At 39.1% G+C, this 6,712-nt stretch overlaps 1 protein-coding gene across 2 annotated transcripts in view; it reads right to left on the reverse strand.

Moving 5' to 3' along the window:
• esrrga (estrogen-related receptor gamma a) overlaps nucleotides 1-6,145 on the reverse strand; it is a 166,705-nt gene extending 160,560 nt beyond the window's left edge. The window contains exon 1 of one of the 2 annotated variants that reach the window (XM_059520501.1): nucleotides 6,010-6,145. The gene's annotated coding sequence lies outside the window, so the exon portion shown is untranslated. The remainder of the gene's footprint in view (nucleotides 1-6,009) is intronic. The other variant, XM_059520500.1, reaches the window with a different exon arrangement.
• Nucleotides 6,146-6,712: the final 567 nt, after the last annotated feature.

The raw sequence follows: 6,712 nt of genomic DNA on the forward strand, positions 1-6,712 counted from the left end.
AAAATAAAAAATACAGGAGCTATTTTAAAAGAGGTGGTCATGCAGGCACACTGTACCAGGTGCAATGCTTTCTGTTAGTGGTCCAGTTCTAAATCTAGACCGGTGAACAACATGCCCAGAATGTTAAAGACACAATATCATTTGATCCTCCTATTGTTGCACAGCAATTGTGCACCACTTTCAAAGGCTATTTCAGTAATCATTGAGATGTTTTATGATTATGCAAATCTCTCTAGGTCAATGCATTAAGAGCTGTACCAGGTAATATTAACGACAACATGTACTTTAATTAAATGTTGATTTTGATACACATAGAATTAACCCATTACAGCCACAACTAACTGTCAGGATTAAACTGGGAGTTCTGAAATCTAAAACTTTAAAACAATGTTATGGGTTGGGTATCATTTAAGGTAAATGAGACTATTTAAAATAAAATAAAATAACATATTCTGATGTTTTTTTCTTCTTCTTCTTTTCATTTACAAAATTTTGAGTTTTACAAATTGTATCCAAAATATTTCTAAAATAACTTTTAAAAAGTATATTCACTATCCAATGGAAATGACCATTTTAAAATTCCCTGGTACATTATTTCCATGATTCTATGACTGTGGGACCCCTGCAGCTCAACATGTTTCTGTGTGTAAAAGAACTTTATAAGTGCTTTTTTTTTAGTGAAAGCAAGCTTTACATTTATGTTAAATGGTTTGTGTTAAATTCCCTAGAATGACCATATGCTTCCATTTTAAATACATAAGTACACAGTTCGATTTTACAGATGCTGCTGTTAATAGACAAGCATCAACAAAACATTTAACAAAACACTTCTTTAGAAACATTTTCAATGACTTTGCCATCTACAAGTACTGTATACATACACAGTTACCTGAAAGCCACAAAACTAACGAGTAAAATTAAAGCACCACATTAGCAGTTTAAGTTTTACTCCTTTTTTGTGGCAACTGTGTGTTTGCCTGTGGCCTGGTCATCTTCTCATAGAGAATGAACTATGATAGCTTCATTCAGACATTCATTTTACCGCCTTCCTCTTATACTGAATCTCTCACTGAATATATTAATGTTATGAGTACTGCAACTGCATTATGATATATGATACTTTTAAGTAAGATTTTACATAACCAGTCCATCATAATATCGTAATCGTGTATCATACACACCAAAATACAATGAATATACATATTGGTTGCATACGGTAGTATTAAACTACAGTTCAAGTTTGGGTAATTACTTTTTTTTTTTTTTAAGAAATTAATACTTTTATTCAGCAAGGATGCATTTAAATGTATCAAAAATGACAGCAAAGACATGTATGTAGAAAAAAAAGATTCCTTTTTCAAATGCTGTGAGGAACATTCCATTTGCATTTTGATTCTCAAAAGAATACAGATCCACTACCTCATTCTTTCATAAATCCTAGTCCAGAAACAGCTTACACTTATTCAGCTTTTCCCTATAAATGCAGTGTATAATGATAAAAAACTAAAGTTGGCTCTGCACATGAAAAAGTAGGGCCTCGCAGCACCTGACAAATAGTAAATGCAGCAGAAAAAAAAACTTCTATCCAATACACTGTACACAATTCCAAATTTAATTTTCTGCAAGATTACACACAATAATTACTAGCTTTATAAACCCCATAACTAATGGCTTCCAATTAGAGGATCTATAGGTATCGATCTGTCAAGAATTTGAGAGTAGCTTTAACACAAAGCTCTTAGTCTTAAAGAAAACACTGGAGCCATCCACCAAGAATGAGGTGAGAGAATATGGAAAGGAATGACCGGTCTGATGGGTCTTTTTATTTTTTTCTTACAAGTAACATTAAGACTGCAGATGCCGAAAGCAACAACACAATAAATTCATCTCATTTCACCGTTGTCTAGATCGCTTGAGACTCTTTATGAATGCTAGACCAGGAGTATTTCTCCACGGCCTTCAGATTTATGGCATCTATCTACCACATTGTTTCACTTGCTTGTTAATTATTCAAAAGGTGAAGGATACTTTAGAGTGTGGCCTCCACTAATAAACCATAGAAGATTAATTTCCTGCAGGAAGCCACATTTCAAACTGGCCTCACACAAGGCTGAAAGTTACAAACACCATCACACCTTAACAGCACAACATACTCTGGACTAAAAATGCCTTCCCTGATTATCTAGAGTCAAAAATGACTTGAAAACATCAAACTAAAAGATAAAAGACATAATAATTTGGGTTTAAAAGGTCAATACAAAATATGTGCACATCTCACATATTAAATAAATAAATAAATGCCTCATACCTCATAACTTATTTGGACAGGATTATCTTGGCCATGGTGTTCATGGCAGTGTGTGTGAGGTAATACACAATTCTTAATTCAGACTGTTAATCCTCAGGATTTACAATCTAAATACCTCTTTTCAAGATAATGAATTGACGCATATGCGAACGAGTAACCGCATGTTATGTGGATCCCCAACTTCATAAGGAATCAGAAGACCTCAGTGTTCAGAAATTAATGCACAGGCTACTCTGGCAACTCCAGAGTCAAATCCTGCTGAACTAAAAGTGACATGCTGTGTACCATGCCCCAGAATACATTGGGAAGAGGGTGAGCTTGTAAACTTGACGGATACATTATGACAGTGGAATACTAATCAGAAGATCATCTTTTCTCAAAGTCTACAGGATTTCGGAGGCCTTTTGCACTGCAAAGCAAACCAAGGATTAGCATTCAATAGATATTTTACAGGAACAGTATGTAAACTCAAGAATTTAACCATATTAAACATTTTATATGCATCTTTTCATATATAATATACAGTATACATATAGTATAGTTCAAAAGTTTGAAAAAAGTCTCTTATGCTTACTAAGGCTGCATTTGTTTGAACAAAAATACAATAAAAACATTACTATTGTGAAACATTTTATTTCTACTTTAATATATTTCAAAATAAAATTTCTTCCTGTGATGGCAAAGCTGAATTTTCAACAGCCATTGGAAATAATATTATTTCAGAAATAAAAAGTGTACAAAACTACACAATACTGCCATTTCTAACACTACTGGAAAGGCAAAAATGTTACGGCTTATATAATACCTAATATTTAAATTCTATATATTTTGCCTAAAAATAAAAAATTTAAATTTAAAAAAGTGAATTTATGCATCACAACATTATAATCAACCCAATGAAACAGTGATATTCAATTAGCATTTGTAAAAAAAAATTGTAAGTTTGCCCACTTACAAAGAAATAAAGGGTCTGTCATTTTTATGATAGGTTTAATTTAATGGATAGAGACAGAATACCAAACAAAAAAATCACATTATATAAAGGTTTGAGACTGATTTGCATTTCAGTGAGTGGAATAAGTATTTGATCCCCTACCAACCAGCAAGAATTCTGGCTCCCAAAGATTGGTTATGTGCCCATGTGGAACACAGATTAGTCCTGTATCTTTAAGAAGTTACTCCTAATGTCAGTTTGTTAGGTGTAAGACACCTGTCCACACAATCTGTATCTTCCATTCCAACTTCTCTCCATTGTCAAAGGATGTCAGAGACAAGATTGTAGATCTGCACGAGGCTAGAATGAGCTACAACACCATCAGCAAGAAGCTTGGTGTGAAGGAAATAACTGTTGGTGCATTGGGTCTAGAGCTCCGTGCAAGATCTCGCCTCATGGGGTAAGGATGATCATGAGAAAGGTGAGGGATCAGCCCTGAACTACAAGGAAGGAACTTGTTAATGATCTTAAGGCAGTTGGGACCACAGTCACCTAGTAAAACATTGGTAACACACTACGCCACAATGGACTGAAATCCTGCAGTGCCCGCAAGGTCCCCCTGCTCAAGAAGCCACATGTACAAGCCTGTTTAAAGTTTGCCAGTGAACATCTAAATGATTCAGAGAAGGCATGGGAGAACATGCTGTGGTCAGATGAGACCAAATTTGAGCTCTTTGGCATTAACTCAACTAGCCATGTTTGGAGGGAGAGAAATGCTGACAATGACCCTAAGAACACCATCCCTACAGTCAAGCACGGAGGAGACAACATTATGCTTTGGGGATGTTTTTCTGCTAAAGGGACAAGACAACTTCACCGCATTGAGGGGAAAGTGGACGGGGCCATGTACTGTAAAACCTTAGATGAGAAACCTCCTTTCCTTAGCCAGAACACTGAAGATGGTCATTGCTAAGTCTTCAATGATTACAATGACCCAAAACATACCACCAAAGTAACAAAGGAGTGGCTCAAGAAGTAGCCCATTAAGTTTATGGAGTGGCCTAGCCAGTCTCCAGACCTCAATCCTATAGAAAATCTGTGGAGGGAGCTGAAACTTTGAGTTGCCAAACAACAGCCAAGAAACCTTAAGGAATTAGAGAGAATATGTAATAATAATAATAATAATAATAATTCATTACATTTATATAGCGCTTTTCTAGGCACTCAAAGCATTTTACATAGTAAGGGGGTATCTCCTCATCCACCACCAGTGTGCAGCATCCACCTGGATGATGCGACGGCAGCCATATTGCACCAGAACGCCCACCACACACCAGCTTATTGGTGGAGAGGAGAGAGAGTGATGAAGCCAATCAGCAGATATGGGGATTGTTAGGAGGCCATGATGGTCAGAGGCCAATGGGCGAATTTAGCCAGGATGCCGAGGTCACACCTCCTGGGATTTTTAATGACCACAGAGAGTCAGGACCTCGGTTTAACGTCTCATCCGAAGGACGGTGCTCGTTGACAATATAGTGTCCCCATCACTACACTGGGGCGATAGGACCCACAGAGACCTCAGGGTGAGCACCCCCTGCTGGTTCCAGCAGCAACCTAGTTTTCACAGGAGGTCTCCCATCCAGGTACTGACCAGGCTCAGCCCTGCTTAGCTTCAGTGGGAAACCGGTCTTGGGCTCCAGGGTGATATGGCTGCCGGCCATATCAACAGGAGTGGATCAAAATTGCTCCTAAGATGTGTGCAAACCTGGTGACCAACTACAAAAAACAACTTACCTCTGTGCTTGCAAACAAGGGTTTATGCACCAATGCTAAGTCAAGGCTTGAGGATCAAACTGATATGGTACCGATATATTGTGCATCTCAAGCAAATACCTGTACATCTGCACAACAATGACCTTTTTTTCACTGTTTTCTATTTCTGACGTTCACAACCATGACTGCTAGATAATACAAAAAAAATGTCCAGTATACAGACAGTACATCTGTAGTTTTCATTGCAAACATTCAGCAATGCTGTGTCAGTCATCACTGGTGTGGGTATTAATAGACGATCCACATTCAGAAAGCTCCGGGTATCAATTAGGGAGTGATGCATACACAGCAAACAGGGTGCAAGTGATCAGAAAAGCCTCTTTAGCTGGTGTCAAACTTTCCATATTGGTAAGTATGTGGGAATTATTGACTGGCTGACCTGGATTGGCTAGCAAAGCAGTCACAGAGTTACAACAAGATCCCTCATGCTCTACATAAATACAGTGGGATTGAAACAAACGCTCATTTGCATTTCTGTATTGTGTCTTCAAACTCACAGCCATGATTTCCAAGACACATAATTTTAAGCGATACTTCCAGTGTTTACAAATGAAATCATGGCCTACAAGCAGGTAGTCCTTGTACGAACGTAACCCAGTGTTGTTTGTCCTATTATAACACCGCTTAAAACAACTGAATCATGACAGGCTACAATATTATGATAAGTGCTTCAGTTCGCAGTGAAACAGAGATTACCCGGCTTTGTACTACAACGTAGCGTAAGCTTCACAGAACAAGTTTGGCAGGCTTTTTCAGAGACATAAGGCATTTTATGTTTCCCCTAATCCCCTGTCAAAAGCATTAAGCATTTAAAGAACCAAGCGCCACATATCCAGAACCACCGTGGCTCAGTCCAGCTTGGCGGGTCAACACAGAGCAGCAGGTCTCCCATGCACCCCGCTGTCCCTCCCCATCAGAGGTGTGCCTTACTTACGCTGGATCCTGGCTTCCCTCAAAGAGTTCTCTGGTGCAGTTTTTCAAGGACAAGGACGTCTGCCCGCCGGCTGCCTCTCGCTTTTCCTCCCCTTTCCCAGTGCAGCGACCACAAACACACACAAAAAAGCCTGCTTGCTTTCCCTCAGCTAGCCTGAATCAGGGGCTGTGTGTTTCTCTCAAAATCATTAAGCAGGACCCTAGCTTGGCAAGTGAGGGTTAGAAAGAGGAGGGAGGAAAGAGAGAGAGCAAGAGAAGGAGAGAGAGAGAAAAGAGGCTGCTGGGCAAGCTGACCGGCTCGTTCTCTCTCGCTTGTGTACTAGTACACAGCGCCGGCTGATCTCCTATTGCAAGCCGGCAGAAAAGAGCTGCTTTACTGAAAAGCAGAAGCATCACATTTCAAGGAAGTGGGAGCCTGGATCTCCGGACTAGGGAGCTAACTGTCACCAGCCAGGAGCCTCTGGGATCTGTGGTCCCTGATGTATGCCTGTCTCACGTGAAAAATGTTGATTGTTAAACCTCCCCAAAACCAGACTTCTATAAACAAACAAACAGCTATTTCAAGAGGGTTCACATTTCTGGAAATACACTCAAGCACTTTCTGCTCACTTCTCAATACGATATGAGCCGAGATCATTGGAACTCTCGAATTAAACAGCAGCATACTGTAGGATGACACCTGGCTGTGTTTGAGTAATATCTGC

The sequence above is a fragment of the Carassius carassius genome, chromosome 32, assembly GCF_963082965.1.
Source record: "Carassius carassius chromosome 32, fCarCar2.1, whole genome shotgun sequence".
Classification (NCBI taxonomy): domain Eukaryota; kingdom Metazoa; phylum Chordata; class Actinopteri; order Cypriniformes; family Cyprinidae; genus Carassius; species Carassius carassius.